The sequence below is a fragment of the Chiroxiphia lanceolata genome, chromosome Z, assembly GCF_009829145.1.
Source record: "Chiroxiphia lanceolata isolate bChiLan1 chromosome Z, bChiLan1.pri, whole genome shotgun sequence".
NCBI lineage: Eukaryota > Metazoa > Chordata > Aves > Passeriformes > Pipridae > Chiroxiphia > Chiroxiphia lanceolata.
Genome location: NC_045671.1, coordinates 55,792,582 through 55,809,058, shown reverse-complemented (window position 1 = coordinate 55,809,058; position 16,477 = coordinate 55,792,582). Strand labels below are relative to the sequence as shown.

The following is a 16,477-nucleotide window of genomic DNA, read 5'->3' as shown; positions in this document are numbered from 1 at the left end:
GTCGCGGCTGAGCGGGGATGCTGGACGGGTGATGATGGATGCCGAGTACCCCTCGGGGATGAGCGATCACGGCGCTGCCCGGATAGGCGGCACTGCCGGGACCGAACCTGGGCTCTCCCGGCCGAGGCTGAGTGCAGGGCGGTGGTTCGGGGCTGGGGAAAGCCCCGGCATCGAAGGCGACCGTCGAGCTGGAGATGAGGCCTCCCCGCGCACTGGCCGGAAAAGGAGAAAAAAACCCACTAAACCCGCAGATATTCTTACGTTTTTCACCACCATGGCAAGAGGAAGGATGGGAAAATGGAAGGTCACTGCTTGAGATGCGCAAAGTGTTGTGGTTAGAACAGAGCAGCTCTTGAGGGAAATCTAGAAGTTAAAAGACCCGAGTCTGAAAAATCTTTGGTACATAAAAGCACGATCAAAGTGGGTTTCTAATAAATAGTCCTCGTTTAGAGCCTCACTTCTCTGCATAGTTCTGTTGAGGCTTTAAACATCACTGCGCTGTACCTATGTAGTTAACTCCGTTACAATCAATAGGATTAATCCCGTCTTCCCAGTTAAACACATACTTAAAGGGTTTGCCAGTTGGGGCCGGATTGCCAGCCAGATTGCAAAATGCAACCTTTGCCACCTTGTAAAACTTGCCTGTTGATTTTTCTCAGTTGCAGCTACTTTTTGAAATCACTGTGAGCCACGTACCAACGGGAGCAGAAGCCAGAACAGTGGCTCTTGTGTACCACTGTCTCAAACACTTTGTAATCTGGATTACAAGCAGGTTCCCCTCCTTTTTTTTTGTAATTCACTTCCAACCAACAAACACAACCCCCCACATTGTTTTGAACCCAAGTCAATATCCTTGGACTTACAGTCCACACAACAGCCACCCTCAACTCCAAACAGCTCTGTTTGCAGAATTGAGGCATTGGATTAGGTATTGCAGTCTGTTTTGTCACTGGAGTTAAAGCAAATTCACCTCAATAACCTAACACTAAAGGTTATTTCTCTTGCTAATTTATTTGTTAATTGAGAGAGATAACTTTCCCTGTTGTTCTGTACAGAATACAGTATTGCTTTCCTCATGCTGGGTACAGCAGATCTGGCTGCTACAGGTCTGAGCCACTGAACTATGAAAATTTCTGTTCCAGCAGAAGACTGTTTTTTCCCTGTCACTTGAGGGATGGAGGAGATCCTCTCTGAGAGCCTGTCTCACTGGTCGCCTCTCTCCCACTTTTCTTGCCTCATGTGCTGCCTGCCCCAATGTCTTTGCTGTTGTTGTCCATTAGATTTCCAACAGGCTGTCCTCTGGTGCTGGCCCCTCTTCTTTTTTTTTTTCTTTTCTTTTTTTCCCTATACAATTTGACTTGTATGTTTCTGTTTCTGTGCTTCTTTTCTCGTTTTGTTCTAATTTACCCCAGTTCTCCCTACCCACACCCTGGGACCTTTTTCTGTTTCTCTGGTTCAGCCCTCTGTACTCTTTCCAATTAACCCATCATCCTTGCACATGCCTTACATAACTTTACTCTTCATCTTGAACATCAGCAGCCCCTCCCTTTTCTCCTAGCATGTTTTGCAACATCCATTATACTGCTCTCCTATTAAGACATTACAACAATCTCCAGCAAACTTCTTGGAGGTCACTGAACCTGCAGCCCTGAACTGACCACCCTCCAGGTGTGACCTGCTGCATGTCACTTAAAAGACTTCACAGAAAACGTATTCAGGTGTTTAGGAAAGCATCTTTTCCCTCTTACTGTCATTGTAACTCTGGGAAACAGTTTGTTGTGCCAGTCCGTGGAAGCTGACACAATAGGGAGACCAGGTAAGAAGAACGAGCTCCCAGAAATACCAGAAGAGAAAGGACAGCGCTGCAAAGAAGGATGTGACAGCAAGAAGAGATCACTATCTCATCACTATTTCTAGGGCAAGAGCACAGATATTGCAGAAAATTATGGAGGATTTCAATGTACTGCTTTACTATTTTTTGAATACACCATCAACATGGTTCAGTAAGGCCATGTTCATCAACTTAACCCCTCAAAACAAGGCACAGGCAATATTAAAACCAAGGCATTTCATTCCACGTCTGTGAAAACAAGCAGAACCACTCAGTGATAAGCCTGTAAGCAGTGCAGACCCCATGGGAAGGTTGCCCTTATTAACAGTGCAGGATATGTTTTAAAGTTTACAGTTCATATTTATAAAACAGTTTATTTTCTCTTGTTTTCAATGGAGAATTCAAACTTGCTCCTTTCCTCCAATGACACACAATAAACCCACAATAGTTATAACTTAGAATAAATGTTTTAAGAAGTGTTGTTTAACTACCTTTTCCCATAAAATAATTTATATCTCCCAAAGTAACTGATGGGTGAAGGCATCCCTCTCCTGGTGGTAACATACATACCAGGAAATGTTAGACAGGGGAAAATAGTTTGCATCCAGTACTAAATGTGAGTAGCTTCTGATGCAAAAGTTCATCCCTTCTGCTGAACTTAGTTGCAAAGTTTAGACATCTGAATGACATGCTCCTGGAGATGAAGAGGCAGGAGGTCCTGGGCCAGGAAAGGCACCCTGGCCACAGAAAGTCAGGCACAGTTTTTTATTCGGGCCATAGCACAGATAAAATCCTGACCTTGGACAGAAACAGGAGGCTTGTATTTAAGTCAGAAGAAGGCTCTGGTACATATGTGACGGTAGAAACAAATCACCTGTTATAAAAGAAGTCAGACAGCTCTGTTGCTTTGAAGGACACCAAAACATCTGGCAAACTTTATTATCTTGGTATAGGCAATGGGGTCTGCCATACTCACTAGTTGTTCAAAGTCCTATTGATGTCCACTAAATTTTGAACAATAGAAAAAGGTTACATATGACAGCATGGGATCTACTATCCATTCAGGTGCAGTGAGGTAAACAGCACTTCATGTAGCAGCTGACCAGGAAGTTTGACATGATATTTCAAAGAGCAAAATATTATAGTGACCCTTCTTTAAACTTTCTCAAGATTTTTCAGGTTAATAGTATTGCTTTCACTAAAAATATTGTGATATCATCATAAATCATACGTATTGAATGCCAAGAAAAAGGAAAATAATGTGTTTAAGCAATGCAAAGTAATTTTTATGCTGAAAGATGTTTCCCTAAATCACATTACTAGTCATTTGTTCAATCTAATTTGAGAAGTTCTGAGTGATAGCATGTGTAGCAATTCCAGCAATTAGTCAAGGCTGACCAGCATTCCTGAAACTTTGTTTACAACTCCTATAGAATTGTCAGATTTAAAGTTTACAAGCTATCACAGTAGCAACTGAATATGGATCTGGACTTGTATTGACATGACTATTCTAACTGGCCAGTACAAGGCAATACAGAAAGGCAATGTGGATAAGACTTCCAATTTAAAATGGTCAAATTTGACCAAGCATTAGAGTATCATCAAAAAGCATGATATTGAAAACTCAGATTAATGGTTTGGAGTGAGATGTCATTGCATGGTGGTCACTATGTGAGCAAATAAGTGCTTTCACCATAGCAAGTTCTGCGTCTAATTAAAAAGTTGTATGTAGGGAAGCCTGCTTGAAATATTACCATTACTGTTAATAATGTCTGATCTATAATTGAATATATATACATATACATATACATACATATATATATATATACACATAGAAATGAATATTTTCTACCTGTTCTTTAATTAAAACATGTTCCTTGGTGTTTCAGACTGGCAGGCCACTGATAATCCTCTGTCTGGAAGGCAAGGAAATCATGCACAAATTTGTTTGTAAATTCTGCTCTGGTTTGATGGACCAGCTGTGAGCTGTTTGCCAGGGCCTCGCTGACTGCCTCTGTGGAGCTATGTATCAATGCAATGGTACAGCAAAAGGTAGGTAGCAGCAACAGCTCTCACCACTGGAGAAAACACAGCAACTGGGGCAAAACAAAGCTATTTCTTTGAGTACTTCTGCTTGTGAAAGATAACAGAGTAGTCCTTAAATGGTATGGGTAAAATGGAACAGTGATTAAACATAAAACTTGGGGTTAACAAAATGACCAGTGAGCACAGTCACATTCAGAGCTGCTGAAGACTCCCTCCAAAGAGGGACCAAAGAAGCTAGAGCGGCCTGCAGCCCTGTTTGAAGGTATGGTACATGGGATAACCACCTCCTTCTCAGGGATGGTCAGGAAAGCATCTCCAGGGAACATGAGAAGATCCACAGAACAGTATGAAAACTAACCAAGAATTAAGCGCATCAGACATGAAAACCAGTAACCAGAATATGAGCAGGAGATGACAATTAAGGAGGCTGCAGTTTTATAAGAAATATTTTGTATAGTGGGTAATTCTATCAGTTGGCTTTGAAGCTGTGGCAGGTAAATAGGACTGATAAACTAAGTCTTGCTACTGAGGATGTGTGGGAAAGAAATGTATCACATTTTCACCAGTTTGCTTAGCAAGAAAAAAACCCTACTGTAACAATGCACTCTTAATTGGAATGAAGTTTTGAAAGAAAATTTTTGAGGATTTAATAAGAAAAGGATGAGTGTAGGCATCTGCACAGAACAAAACTTTGCTCTAGACATCATTTTACTTTTTCTCTTGTGAAATTACATGTTTTCTGATCGTTACTGCACTTAAAACAACTTGAATATCAGCTTTTTCCAAATATGCCAACATTTTCAGGCTTGTGCTCAATCAGGCTGTATGGAAGTGATTAGTAGACATTTTCAAAGCTGTTGGCCCTCTTTATTATGTGTTTTACAAGCTTTCAGATACCTATCATTTTTCTGGGAGCTTCACTGAAATTAACCAGGAACGTAGAATTTGTCTCCTGAGTGCTTTTCATACTGAGAATTATCAGCTCTCTAGGAGGAATATCAAGTAAAAGTTTGAAGAATTCATGTATGGAGATACTGTAAACTTTTTCTCACCCATGGAGTTGGACCAACAGAGTTGGATCAAGGATCTCCTCTCATTTCATCTGCTTTTGTTGCAAGTAGGGCTCTTGGATGGTATGCAAACCTAAGACTGCAACAGCCAAGTACAGGAAATGCTTCACAAAGCTTACTTCAGCCCTAGAGGGGCGCTGAAAGGGAAATAACCTTTGTGCATCCAGCTTGCTCTCCTGTTACCACGAGAAGGATAGCAGAAGAGAAAACAATGGCTTTTCCTGCTGGAAGTAACCTCCTCATCTGCACTAGGCAGGTGCCAGCCAGCCCAGCTGTCCAGAGCAGTGGGCAGTGCTCAGTCTTAGTCAGGACTTTTGAAGCCAGGGACACCTTGTGCACTTCAACCACTGATGGGCATTCGGTCCAGGACACCAGAAGAGAGAGGTCCAGGGCACTACGCTATTCCAAAATTAACTCCCTGGAAATGCACATACTTTGAGGACTGGGCCCTCTGTAACAACTGCTTTGCTCGACAGATTCACTTCTTTAGGGTCACTATATCTGTAAATCCCAACTTAATCTTTCTTGGTCCACTGTCCTAGGAAACTGCCAGCTTTTCTGTGCTGGGAGTTAGCTCTGCAACAGAGCATTATTATTGCGTATCTACAGCAAGCTCCACTGGATTGTCATCTTAAAAAAAATAATTATACTTCACATGCTGAAATATTGTTTTATCTGTCCTCTTAGTTCATAAACTGTTTGCCACATTTGTGTCAGATTTTCAAAAATTACTGAGAAATGAGGACAATTGTTTCCTCATTTTTTTTCCTATTAAAATCCTCATTAAACTAGTCAAACTACTACCTGAAAGCTGCTGGTGAGAATTCACATGCTGGCAGAGGCCTAAACACTCAAGACTTCAACAGATTTAAAGCTTACAGGTTGTCTTTATCCCTAGATTCTGGGTATCATATTTTGCAAGATATACTTCTTGAAGAAGTTCACAAAACACTCTCCAATTCCTTACTGGTCCAACAAACCTGTGCTTCACTGAAGAATGTGGCTACATGTCAACTTGTGATCAAATTGGCCAGAGCTCTGTACATCCCTGCAGACCTTAGACAGTCTGTTTTCCAGGGCCTCTTTCTGGCAGCCCTTTGGCAGAAATGTACTACAGTTTGAGCCTGATTTATTAACAGAATAAAACAGGTCTCCAGTTTAACCCTCTAGTATCTTATTCTGGCACCTCAGAACACAGTACCGATTTAGAATTCCTGTCTTGGTGCAGCTTGCAATCCCAGTGCAGTTCTCCATTTCTACTTCCCAGGTTTGCTCTGACAAACCCTAAATCTGATCTCATCTCCAAATGCTCTGATCCAATCAGATGATTAAAAAAAAAAAGGAAAAGAAAAAACCCAAACTCTTCTGAAGCCTGCATGATCAGCTGGAAAAGAGTTTCAGTATTTTTGGCAAATCTCTGTACTTGTGACATGTAACTTGTCTCAAGAAAACATGTATCATGGTCATGGAAGTGTCTCAAAATATATGAATTATAAGTAATAAATCTTTTGTGTTTGTGTGGATGGACCCATGGAGGGAATTTACCCTGTGCTCTGGTACAAATCAGTTTTCTACAAAGAATGTGATGTAGAATAGGAAATAGGATGTCCCTACTCACAACAGGACAGGAATACATTTTTCACTTAAAATGAATGTCTGTAAAATAATAATGCTGCTGGCTACTAGACCCTGTCTTTAGTGCAGAAAAGATCATAACAGAATAAAGGATGTGGATGAGCCTCTGAATGGTTCCTTCTATTAATGAAAAAAATAACCAACCAACCAAAAAAACCCCAAACCAAACAAATAAAAAACCCCAACACAATACTTCTGTTCATTTGTCTGCGTTTGAAAAGCTACAGATGTTCTTGCAGGACTAATGACATTGTAGATGCCTCTGAGGATAGCTCAATGACAACAATATAGTAGGGGAAATATTTCTGATCTTTCTTTTTCTAGAGTTGTGTGGGACTGCAGGCTGATCCATGTCACCAGTGCCTAAGTGTGCTGCGATGGTTTTTGAGGTGATATGGGAAAAGTCTTAGGAGAGCACAGTCAGGATGCACTTCTGAGGAAGATGGCAATATTCACTGAGGAACAGTGAGAGGACAACTCCCAGCTGATGGCAAGGTGTGAAGAAATGGTAGAAAGCCACAGGGCCTAGAAGGCAACAGGCTGTACCATTAGTTATTCAGGGGATAATTTCTGACTGATTGAAGTTAAGTTGTAGGAATGCTAGTTTTATGTCAAAGTCAAGATGAGGAACTTGTGCCATTATGGTCAACCTAAGCCATGAAATTACCAAATCTCTATGAGGGACAGAGGGACACGTCACCAAATTCTTCATGTCTGCTACAGGGGTGATAGAAGCAGAGTCTCCATGACAAAAAGATACCACAACTGAGACATGACTGAAAACTAAGGCAAGTTCAACCTGAGAAAGTTTGGGTGCACACAACGTATGTTACTAGTTTGTTTTGAAAACAGATTGACATCAATAAAGTAGAGAAATGGGCTGCTAGCCACATTCTTCACTGAAATTAGCAAATCTAGCTTTGAGGTAAGAAAAGAGGGAAGCATAGCAGGCAGATAAACAAAAATAAATACCAAGGAAAAAGCAAGGGCATCCTGGCAAGGCATTTAAAGCTTCAGGCTATGAGAAGCTCGATGCCGATATTGGAGAAGAGCTTGGTTTTGTAGTGTCAGCCACTCAAAAGAAGGGGGGTCCTGCGATTCTTTCCTTCCCACTGCCTGGCAAGCATTTGAGATGAACTGCTGTGATGACTGGACCTCACACAGTGAGCCATTCAGACAGGTTTTAGAAAATTTTGTTCTTCGACTTGGCATAGAGAAAGAGAAGCTGTTCCACAACAAACTGAACAAGCCACCTGTCTTTCTCTCCCACATCTGTCTACATCACACACCAGTATTACTTGTTAAATTGCCAGCTAGTGACTTCTGGGAATCACATAAACCACTGAGCTACTTGGACAGAAAAATGCTTGATGTATTTTTGATGAACTTTAGTCCTTAAGACTCTTGTCCCATAGTTGTCCCAAACTGGTTTCATTCATATCTTGAAGGAATTCTTTGGCTCACTGTACTTCCTTTACCGCTCTGGTATCATATTGACTCAGAGTCATCTTTAAATACCAGCACATCACTAGATCTCACTTTTTCCCATGGATTCATTGCTAGCATCATGCACCACCCTTATCCTTACATCAGTCACACCTGGTTCTGGAGGGACAACTGCGCAGATCATGTATTTTCTTACAGTTTGAGAAGATCACATTCTCTCCCAACAGCATCACTCTAATACCTAGATCTAGCAAAGTACAAGGCAAAATTAAGAAAATGGATGGAGGCCTTTCCAGGGGAGGCTCCAGTGCTGTGACAAAAGAAAGGGCTCTTGCATAAGAACAATAATGGACAACAATAGGACATATGCACACATTTTCAGTTCCTTTCCCTAACATTATGAATGGCTCTTAATTGTCTTTCCTGGGGTCACTTCTGATAGGAATGAAGGAATTATGATCACAACTGCAATTTTAATCAGAACTTAAAACCTGAACCCCACAAGATCCATGTTCTACCCCCTGCAGAAGAAATAAACCTCAAAGCCCAAGCAGATGTCCAGTATATCTAGAGCAGGATTATCACGGGCTCACTTACAAAAGGGAAATTTTAAATAACTTTTGTTCTAGGAACCTCATGGGAAGCTACTGGAAGTTTTTCAAGCAAGTTCAGCTTTTATTACCAAACCCACACCCATTTTACGCATGTTCCAAATAGTGTCCAGGATGAACAGTCTATGCTTTGTAGTGTTTCCTCTTCTGAAGTAACAAACCCTCCTGGTTTTGATTACTCCTTTCAAGCACCTCTTCAATCCATCAACTCATTTAATATTCCCTCAGTCCCTCATTGCATGACTTCTTCCCTTACCATGTGCACAAAATAGTGTATAAGCCAACAAAATATGAACTCTGAAGTGTTTCTTTCTGTAATAGAACAAAGTGTTCCCTTTTCCTTTCAGTTGACTACTGTTCCATACTCTCCTTCAGCTGATGCCACCTCAGAAGTTATAAACAGACACTTAGCAAAGGTTCTCAATTAAGATGAAGCCCAGCATAGACAGTACATGCAACATCTTGAGTTTATAGCTACCTTGAGCCTTGGTAGGGTATTTTTCCATAAATCAAGGCATTTCAAAATACAGAGAAATGAGTAACAAGGAAAGCGAAAGTACAAAAACACAGAATAATTTCAGCATGAATGATGGAAGTCAAGAGAATAATTCCAGGGCTGTCAAAAAATGACACTAGCACTGGACTTCTACTGCATCAAACTTTGGAAACTACTGTGTAGTGTAATATTACATACATTTTGCTGATTCCCCTTTTGCTTTCTCTGCATCCTGATTAGACGGAGATAACATATTTCAAATGACACACAACATGTAATTGGGATGCCCCTATTTTGCATGGATTACATTAAAGCATATTCAGCGAACATTTCCCCCAGCTATGGCAAAAGTGAAGGCTGACACATCTCACCTATATTGAACAAAGAAATCTTTTTTGTCTTATATTCATTTAGTACATCCCACTTACTCCATCAGATTAACTTCTGTTCTTTACTGATAGGCAAGAACAGTATGGACTTTGTAAAGGATGAAGAAGCACTGGTTAAAATAATCCCTTTGAGTTCTATTGATCCCTTTTGTCCACCACTTTTCTCACTTTAGCATGTTGCTAACATGGAGTTAGGCCCTGAGAACTTGTTTAGGCAGACAGCTCATTATGAACACTTCATAGGTACCATTTGGGATTCACAAAACTCATAGGTAGAGCTGATGAACCATAACATCATCCAGAAGACATGCTCTGAAAAACTCTGTTTTCCTTTTCTGGTTTCCTTCACTGGTGTGATAAAGGGTGGACTAGCCATTATAAATGTTTCTTTAACTCCCAGGAAGGTTGACTTTGCGAAACATTAATGCAAACTTTGACCCTTCTAACAGATCTGGTTCTATTCTCCTTCATTCTTACTCCTCTTTTCATGTTTTTGTTGTTTAGGCTCTGAGTAGTTTCTTACAGTTGGATACAAACAACAATACAGTAGAACCTAAACCTTCACAACAATCTGTCCAATCTAATTTCAAAATAAACAGAAACCTCACATGTTGAACCCTATCATCCTGTCTTCATTTAGACTTGGGAAGCACAAAAGGCAGATCTCTTATCAATGAGTCCTTTATGCAGGTCTCTGGATCATAATTCCTGTTCGATGCTGTCCTAAGATAGAGAGTGGGTGCAGGCTAGTCAGGAAATGAGTATGGACAGCAATGTGATTAATTTGGTGTTATATGTGTGTACAGTATTTAACTGCTACTTCTCTGGGCCAGAAAGGTGCTGTCAAGTGTAAAAAGCAACACAGAGCACAGTGGACAACACACCTTCCAAAGAAAGAGCTGTCTCATCTTACGCTTTCCATTACCTCTTCAGTACCTGCCTCTCCTGATATGTCTTCTTTCCCTTTAGTAAAGCAAACTTAGTGATTAAGTTCCCCTTAAATTCTGTAATGAACACCACATTACAGTGGTTTACTCCATTCTGAGTTTCTTTACATTCTCATGATCACATTTGGTACATTATGGGATTAATTCTATTGCTACAGAATCTTCTACAATAATAAGTAGTTTTTCAAAGGAATATTAGGGGAAATATCCCAAATAAATTTGTTGAACCAAATGAAGCTACTCAGGGCTCCATCTCAAAACCAGAATATATTCACTGCATATTCACTTTTTGGGGGAGTTATGTCTCAAACTGGGAATATTTTCAAAGTTTGTTAACACAACGGTATTTATTAAAAAAATCAAGTGAGCCAAATCCCTGGCATTATGCCACTTTTGTTATACTGCTTAATCATTCTTTTCCTTCTCTCACAGATACTTCAGTTGCATAAATGTATTTTATTGTATCATAAAATGGCAGTCTGGGATTGCTTCAAATATCTTAATGATTCGTTGTTGTGGGTTGTATGTAGCAGAAATAATAAAGTTTGGAGTGTATCCCAGGAATTATCTCAGCACTCTTCCCAAACTCATTGTGTCATCCCTAAACAAAGTGATGTGATCATAATAGGCAAGAGCTAAAGACTTCACCATGGGGAACAGTGACTTCATTTAATATCAGGACTGTCCTTCTGAAACTAGCAGACAAGCTAACTTTTGCCAAATAATTGTGTTTATTGTTAATGCCGTCTCTCTTGCTGTGCTGTATCCCTTACTACCATTAGAAAGGGTTGATTCAAGCAGGTTGCCAATACCCCTGCACATACAGCTCAATTAATCTACTGCTACCACTGCACAGGAAAGACAGGGCCAAGCTGTAAGTTCTCCTAGAGGAGACATCTTCCACTTCCACAGCCATCAGTTTTCCTTGCCTGAACTCTCATTAGAGTGTTGTTGATATACCCAGTACCAAAAAGCAGCTCAAAATTTTTATCATCAAAGTATCTACCTAGCAATTGTGAAATAATGATACTAACCAGCAGTCTGAAGGAAACAACAGGTCGCAGAAACAAAAGTGAGCCTATTGCCCCATGAACCATTAAACCTGCCAGATGCAAATGCCTCACATGCAGAAATCTGAGGGTACCCACAGCATGGCTGGTGTAGTGGTTTGTCACACCAACACTGCCACTGCCACGACTGTTGTGTCAAACAAAGAAGCATTCCTGAAATCAGCAGAAGGTGAAAGAGACACTGTGGTGGGAACTGACTAACAAATTCAGATTTCAAAAGAAGTATGGGATGAAGGCATGGCAAAGTATGAACGTTATATGGCAAAGGAAGGCATCCACATATCTCTAATTGAGGAATGTCATAGATATTGCCAACTGAGACAGCACAAATTTCTGACGACCCCTTTTCAAAAGTTTGGCATCACACTGCTGTAAGTATATACACATTGTTACTTCTCTGCTGGCTGATACTGAAATAGATCTTATGATAGCTTTAAAAAATGTCACATCTTTTGCACAAACTTTACTATTAGAAAAAATATTGAATGTGAACATACACAGCTGGTTACAGGCAGTTACAGATTCTCTTATTCTATATTGTAAGTACTGTCAGCCAAGTGATTTTGTTTGCAATTGAGAAGAAAGATGCAGACAAGCAGAACAACATTTCTGGAATTTTTAAGTTAAAAACAAGAATTCAAGGAATGGTCCAAATAATCAGAGAGCTGGAACAACAGAGTTCCAAAAGGAGGGGTAGAAATAAAAGAGGAAATTCTGAACATCTGCTTGCTTACTTACATTATATGTTTTAATGTTTGTAGAAAGATTGATGCCTCAAAACCAAAAGAGAAACCAGCAAAGGTCTAATGTTACATCTTTTACAGTAAAAGTTTCATGGAAATATACACATCTCTAATTAAACTAGAAAGTCTTTGTGGTTGCTTCCAAAAGTATCTAATCTCTTTTGTCTAAAATTGATTACAACAAAATGACTGCAGTAACAGAAAATGCACAAATAGAGCTAAGTAAGCACCCAACCATACAGAAAGGACCAGCCCCTTCAACATGCTCAGGAATCAGATCTCGACCATGCAATTCACTGGAACCATCTGATGAAAAGAAGAAAAGCTGTGCAAGAGGACAAATTGCTGCAGTTCAGCATAATAGGTAAGTACCAAACAACCCAGCAACAGAGATTGCGAACAGCAAAATAATACCAGGGGCTTACATCTAGCATGCTAGTATCATAGTTTCTTCTTCTTGTCTTTTTTTTTAATTCTGTTGTTTCTTTACTTACTCTCAAGAGCCTCTCAAAACTGAGATAGCATACCCAAGGCTGAATCTTCAGATTTACTCTCACCCACTGTAGATAAAACTTCATGGGTACAACTGTTAGTCAGCACACTTACTAAGGCAAATCTTTCTACATAGCAGTGGTATGTAGAATATGTGTATATCTTCAGTGACAAAGAGGAAATATAAATTTTGGTGAAAAATATGAAAGCAACACGTTGAGTTAATATGAAGCAAAACATTGCAAAAGTATCAGATTGTATAATTTCAAAATAATTTTAATTTTTAAGTGTGCTTTTAATGCTCACATTTTAATTTTATATAGTCATATTATCTGATATAATATCGATTATGAAACAGTGAACAACAATTAAATACCTGAACATAATTTCCTAACTCCTGAAATTAATTTACTGAATAAAATTTAATATACTTATTATCAAAATATCTACAGTAATTCTAATAAAATAATTTTGAACAGTTATATAATAAAATGATTACTTAAAATATATATACTATAAAGACAAGGAAAAATATCTAAAAAGCTCTAAATTCAAAGTGAAGCATTTAGAGTTCAGCAAAGACCCTTCAACTAAAGTGAAAAGAAAAATATGTAGAAATGCTGGAAATTTTTCACAAATAGGATTTCTTGCTGCAGTTTATTCCGTGCTTTCTGGGGATGTGAGGCACACAAGCAAGAATGTCACTGTGTGACTTCTGGTATATTAGTAAATCTTCAGCTTTGTGGAAGGTGCAATTTCATCTTACATGTCTCTAGTGGCAGAACTGGTTTTAAAATTTCATGTCCTCCTTCAGTCTTGACTATTTATTCCTGCCTCCATACAGCTGTGCACCCCCTCCTGCACTGAGCCAAAGTTCTGGTCTGTGAGAGCAAAAGGAAAGAACATGAACCCCCCTCTGTCCCCTTAAAGAAGAAATACAGAGAGTGGAAGAAGGGAAGCAGCGATGAAGTGTTAATTGCCTCCCACTCATATTTAATGAATTACCTGCTTCTCTAAAGTCCATGTAAATAACGTAAATGCCTGTGCAGTATCATTTTCTGAGTAACAGTATAGCATGGTACTCTTCCCACTTAAAATCCAGACCTTCAAGGGCTGACAGGCTAGAGCAAACCCTAGGTTAGCAAAACAAAACTGGATTCTTAACACAAATATTGGGATAAAGCCAAATTACTGCAAATGATACAATTTTGCCTTCTAAATTTTGTGTTTAGATTCTTTTAAATTAATGAATTAATGATGTGCATGGAAGCTACACCCATTTCTAGGCAGCATCGGCTGAAGTAGGCACTTGTTTGTTATAAAAACATTAAAACAAAGAAAGCATCCTCAGAGGAGCCAATGGGAAAGGCACCAAATCACCTTTTTCTCAATCACATCAATATCACAATTTCTTCTAAGTCCAGAAAAGTCAAGAGAAAAATACTATCCCCCACCTTTGAGGTTTTTGGCTGGAGGAACACCCCATAAATTATCATTGATTCTCAACTTATTGTATGCTCTTGCAGACCTTACAATGAATACTTCATGTCAAAGAGGTTTACATAGTCCTAAGATTTCTAAGGCAAAGGTAATAAGCGTTAAGACCTCTCCTCAGCCCCTTTCTCAACTGAAGAAACATGGTGTAATGGACGGATGTTTATTTTTCAATTGAAGTCACTGTAAGATAAAAAACTTTATTCCATTGCAGATATAACAGAGAATGGAAAATGTAAACCATCTGTATGTGAAAAAATGGAACGGATTTATGGAACGGTTGGAAAGGCTTCTGCACAATCTATAGGCCATAGCAAGCTTTTGTTTTTGATTGAGAGACAGGATATAGTGAAACAGCCACAGACTCTCTCTGTGCTTGAAAACACTAGGTCCCAGAACTATACTTTTCAGTGTTTTACCACTTTAGCATTTATCATCTTAAGCTGTTTAACAGAGAGAACTTCACCCCAGTCTTTGTTACATTTAAATAAACCAGCTGCATGCCCAAACTTCTCAGAAAGATTATACAGCATATACTGCCACAGGAGCATCCCAAATGGCCCGTTGTTTGGCTCTCTACATATTAAATTGTTGTTGCTTAAAACAGACATCAGCCCATTTCTAAATGTGAAGACTTAGAAAACACCTGAAAACTGTTCCAGTAAAATGTCTGATGTAGTTCATCAGGTTCATTCAGCTGTCATACCAAGAAAGACAGGAGGTCCCTTTGGGTTTAGTGATTCGACAGTTAATTTATCTTGGTTTGACAAGTGAGAGTAAGATGTGGTCTTAGCTGTAGGAGCTTTTGCAAACAGGGTATCATGGGAATAGAGAGCTCTGGGGAGAAAGCTTAGTCCAAGATTTGCAATCTTTTATTGTTATTCAGTAACCAATAAAGCCAAACACATCAAAACATAGTTAAGCTACAGTTATAGGGCACAGGCCAGCAATTCTTTTCTATGCTCAAAGGTCATGGAAAAGCAGAGATACTGTTTAGGGATGTATTGGCATGCTCCAAATCCTATAAAAAGCTGAGAAGCAGCACAAGATTGTTGTCTTAAATTACCCTTTCACACTTTCTATACTGCATCTGTTGCTGCAACTCCTCTCAGGAGGCCCTTTTCATTTCCACTTGTCTTGTGGCTTATCTGTCTTCACTTGCCCTTTTTAATGGATTGCTGAGACAGGAGAAGGGAGGCAGGAGACCCTTTAGCACAATCAGTCAGCACAGAATCTCAGACTTGTGAGCAATCTGAAAGTCCATCATGCACGAATGACAAAACCTAGGTGCAGACTTTATAAAGGAGTAATGTCATGTTATGGTAAAATCTATCTGTTCTGAAGAGCATTTTACGACACAGACAGAGGCAGCAGCTGCCTCTCTCCAGGCAGGTAAGGCAAGGTAATAATGAGTAGGAACAATAGCTAAAGGCTTCTAAAACTACTGAAAAATAATGAGTAGAAGTAATCACTAGAGACTACTAAAACTACAAACTACTAAAGGCTACTAAAATGGCACAGTGGACATGGATGGTCCATTCGTTTTTCAAAGACAAATGAACTTTTTGTTTTTGATACAAAAGGGAAGAGAGTAAAACGGGGGGGGGGCTGAGGATTAGGAAAAACAAACAGAATTTTTCACCTGCACAGAGTAGCACACTTTGCTGTAGTCTTATTCAGAGTGAATCAAGTATTTTAGTTGAAATAGACAGTTAATTTTCTTCACAATAAATAGATAGATATTTAATTCTGCATAATTTTGAACTTCTTTGATGGCAAAGGGCTGTCTATATAAGTAACTTTGTCATCAAAAATGGTAAGCAACTGAATCAGAAACACATTTTATCTATACCAGCTGTATCAGCAATTATTGTTATTTTGTGAGCTGTAAGAAAAGTATAATTTTTAATCTTTTGAGTTAGCTATTTTTATGTTTACATTATATGAACTTACTTCTACTGAATAGTTTCTACTCTTGGATCCAGTTAAAATAGCCACTTTTCAAAGCATACAGTCTTGTTTCTTGAAATTTTAATATAATTACCTTAGTCACATGAATAGAGCTCTCCCAATGTGATCAACATGAAAAGACCTCCTGAGAGTAATCAAGTCACAGCACTTACAGTGATGTGGATTATAGAAAGCATCCAAGTAAAGTTTTAAGTCCTAGCAAGAAACAGTAGAAAGGACTTTAAATGAACCATTGC

General features: G+C 39.2%; 1 long non-coding RNA gene across 1 annotated transcript; it reads left to right on the top strand.

The window, feature by feature from the left end:
- Positions 1–661: 661 nt before the first annotated feature.
- LOC116780437 lies at positions 662–15,472 on the top strand. Its single transcript, XR_004354476.1, has 3 exons — positions 662–738; positions 12,184–12,188; positions 15,461–15,472. It is a non-coding gene; the product is annotated as an uncharacterized LOC116780437 (long non-coding RNA).
- The last annotated feature ends 1,005 nt before the right edge of the window (positions 15,473–16,477 follow it).